Raw genomic sequence first — 4,693 nt, 5'->3', positions numbered from 1 at the left:
AGAAATATTTACAAATTTTGTTATAAAAAAATTAGAAAAAATTCTTATCAATTTCTTTGCAAAATATTTTGTATAAAACACTTTTAGCAATAATTTTTGTAAGAAATGATTATCCACAAAGAAATTATCTGCCAATTAAACTTTTTTAAAAAAATTGCATAAAAAAGTCTTTTCTTATAATTTTTTTAATAAATTTACAAAAAAAATCTCATGTAATACGAAAATTTATAGTAGTAAACCTCTTCAAGATAAAAAATAGATTTTTCTAAAATGAGTTTGAACAAATATTTAATTAATGCAAATGATCTTAATCCATTCCTTGAATTAATGTTTAAGGATTAAACTGCATTTTAGCAATGGCTTAGTAATTGGACTAATTCTGCCAAACATATACTACCAAACAGTTTTTTTTTTTTTCAAAGCAGTTGTGTTGTAAGATTAAATCCTTTTAGTTAGCTTGTTGGATTTCTCTTTCACACCCTAATTAGCCATCGAACATAATTTTATACACTTAGTATATAAAATAATATTGGTTTTTGTGTAAAATTAAGTGTCTTCATAGTTTCATATTAATTAATATTTTATTTTGGAGATTGGCTCAAGTAGTAAATTAATAATACACTTACTAAAAATTACACGTTTTTTTCATATTTCTTATCTTGTCTATTTTAGTTTCACTTTACTGTTTGTTCTTTTGTTACTTATATAACTTATTTGATTAAGATTTTTAGTTCAAATACTTTTAAAAGTATGATAGATTTTTCAAACTCTAGTAAAGAACTCATCATTTAGTGGACTAAGTTAATGATTTCATACATTGTATGTGAAACCTCGAAAGAGAAAAGATGTTTATTTGGAAGTGTCTCCATGGACAGTTAATAACAAATAAAAATGTTTCCTGAGATTTTTTTTGTTGCTTATAAAATTGATTTCATAGAAGAGTGGGAAATTATTTTTTTTTTTTAGTATAAAAGAGTTCCACTTTGATAAATATTTAACGTGATAAATAACTAATAAAAATTTTAAATTAATTATTTATTTTCATAAAAATTATAAAAATATTTATGATCACTCAAATATATTTTAGTAATTTTTAAACAATATGATTATTAAAGTTAATTGTTCATGTATGAAACCGAGTTGTCCTAAGAAGTCTTGATCTCTCTTACGAGAATGTACAGATGTTCCCGCACATACAGACAACAAGCTGGTTAGACCAATTGTTAGTTGAATATATAAAGATACTCTGACACTCAAATCAATAAGCTGAAATATGTGATATATTCAGTACGTGTAGAATTACCAAGATACTTTTTACCTGGAACATTAATGATTTTTATGAATTATAATTTCATGAATCTTAATTTTGTATGAGATGATTTTGAGATTTTAGTCTTTCATGTTTCAATTGCGGCAATTAGATAGGTATCTCGTCTTGGTAAATGTGAATTTTAAAAGGCATACTTTAAATTTAATTCAACTTTACAAAATTGAATTTTAATGTGAGGTTTGCGCTCATTTATATACTACAAAATCGTCTTATCTCTAATTGATGTGGGATCTCTAACACACTCACCTTATGTCGAGGTATATGTATCTCAAGTCTGAGAATAAACATTAATGAGTGATCCGATAGTTGTCCAAAAACAAGTTATACAATAAGTCCAACAAACAACAAATTTTTCTAGAATAGACTTCAGATGACTCTAATATCATCTTAAAAAGTGGACTTTAAACCCAACTCAACCTTACAAAACTAACTTATAAAGTAAGGTTTGCACTCATTTATATATTGTAAAAAAAAATATGTTTAATTGATATGAGATCTTCAACGACGGAAATTTAGTCTTCTACATTCTAATTATGTTACTTAAATCCATCCAGAATTGCAATTTATGATTATAATCCATGTTTAAATTGAAATCTTACCATGTTACATATATGGATTCACACCTATTTTGAAGATTAAAATTGCATAATTGTGATAATTAGAATACCTAATTAATGGAATTGGGATCATGGGAATACAATCCTATACTTTGTAATATATATATATATATATATATATATATATATATATATATATATATATATATATATATATATATGTATGTATATATATTTAAACTCATTTAATTATGTAAACGTTTTTTTATTGATTAATTAATATCTCCAATTGAATATATTGAAATGATTATTAATTTTACATGTTAAATTATTTCTTTATAGTTAGTAATTGAGACTTAATTTATAAGTTTAATACATTGTACATTATAGCATAATTCAACTAATACAATATAAATAAGTTAATTTTTAGTCTATCTTTTATTTTAACTTTTTAAATATAAAAATGGTTGGTAGATTAATTCACCTCGTAAGTGATTCATTGGACTAAGAAGTTTGAGTGTGATTTAAAGATATCAATTCGCCTCTTATATCAATGTCAACTCCGACCTACTTTATCATTTCTAAATTAAATTAAGTTCAAATGATAAGTAACGATACATTTTACTAAAAATATTTGTTTGTAATTCAAAAAGAATATGTAAAGACTTAGAAAACTAGTTCTATCTTTAAGTTAATCCTATAAAATTGATTTTTAAAGTGAAATTTACACTTAGTCCTCAAACAATGAAACAAACTTATATTCATATTGTCACCTATTTTTATACCAAGACACTATCATTATAATCCCACAATAAAACATACAACAAAAAATCTAGTAAAATTAGAATTAATTCAATTAATTAATGACAAATTTGTAGAAAAATACATAATCAAATTCCTAAATATCTCAAACATTTTCATGTACTAAAGACACTTATGATCGTATTAACATCCATAAGTCTAAATGACTTATGAAAGTGTTAGTGAGATTCCTAATTGGACAATTGCTGAGGGTAAATTGTTATAGGTGACATCAATTATCCCGTGACATAGGCCACCGAGTCACAATTGAAATGTGACATTTGTGTTGTTACATCTTTAAATAAAAAAGTTACACCCTAATTAATAGTTATTGTTTTCGACTTAGTGATAATCGTTCGATTCAACATAAAAAAACATATAATGTTAAAAAATATAATATTCACACACGTCATATAATTTATGATATACTTGTTCTTCAAACTTTTCCACAATTTCATTCCTAATTGGTAGCTAGCATATGTCACGTTTCTCTTTATAATTATACATTTGTCGGGTTGGAATGACTTTTAATTCCGAATAAGCAATGTGAACTTTAATTGAATATTTTCATTTATGTAATTTAGTTTATTAATAAAGTTTACATGTCACATTTTAAACATTTTATACTATATTCAGCTAAGATAAGTTACTTCCTAGTAATCGCCTCTAACATAATCATATCAATGATTTCATCATATTCGAGTCTAAATTATTAGTTCATCTATACTCAAAATAAAAATGTACAACAAAAGATGTTAACATAAAAAGAAGATTTTAAACTTTGTTTAATTTTAAAAACCTGAATGATGAAATGAAATTTATATATTTTTCATGTGTTATTGTTGATCGAATTTTTTAACTAGTTGAAGTGAAATAAAGGGCATTTAAGAGGTGTGAAAATAAATAGTAATCAACACGAATCCGACTAAAACAAATATGTGAATACATACGATGCATCGTATATACATATCAAGTGTCATTTCTCCATTGCCTAGTTTTCTATGGTGTGTGCTTGACTTAACCATCTAAATGGAAAACTAATGTAGCATTGATGTATATATGTACGTTGTCTGCACGCAAACCCTATTCATAGGTTCATAAATCCACACTTTCTAGCTCTTCATTATTTGATGCTCACAAACGAAGGTTCTTCTCAAGTTCATTAACAAAGACAACATAACCGTAACTATTCATCATAGGTTTAATGAGTGGGGATTAAGCTAGTTGATAGTGTCATTTTATGTTTTTTAGTTTCTTAAATATATTCGTATTTTTTACAAAAAAAAAACTTTCTTCTTATTATTTTGTTTTAGTCATCTTCAAATATATATATATATAAACTATTATGATCTTAAGTGTGATGATAGAATGTCTTAGAACCTCGTTATTGGGTCTGGATGATAGAATTATTGTCAATTAGTATGTATAACATTATCCATTTTGGAATGTGTGATTCGTCACAATTTTGTCTTTAAAAAATGTCTCAGAGGATAAAACAAGAAATGAATATTTAAATCATCTTAAACCTCGATTGGGAAACGATGTGAAACTGTTAAGCGTGATAGAAATATATATATATATATATATATATATATATATATATATATATATATATATATATATATATCACTACTAAAACTTCTTATGTTATATGAGAATTTTCTTGTAAATTTGTTAAAAACATTTGTAAGAAAAGACTTTTTCCTACTATTTTTTTCTAAGAATCTTAATTGACAGGTAATTCTTACCTTCGTGGGAAATTATTTCCTACAAAATTATAAAATTCGTAAGTATTTCCTACAAAATTTGTTGCAAAAAGTGTTTTACACAAAATATTTTACAAAAGAATTGGCAGCAATTTTCTGAAAAAATAATTTCATAACAAAATTTGTAAGTATTTCTTGCAAAAAAATTTAAAAAAAAAATTTGGCAAGAAATTTGAGTTTTTTTAGTATATATATATATATATATATATATATATATATATATATATATATATATATAT

Source organism: Vigna unguiculata, chromosome 11 (genome assembly GCF_004118075.2).
Source record: "Vigna unguiculata cultivar IT97K-499-35 chromosome 11, ASM411807v1, whole genome shotgun sequence".
NCBI lineage: Eukaryota > Viridiplantae > Streptophyta > Magnoliopsida > Fabales > Fabaceae > Vigna > Vigna unguiculata.
The sequence above is the reverse complement of the archived record's forward strand: the minus strand, read 5'-3'. Positions refer to the sequence as shown.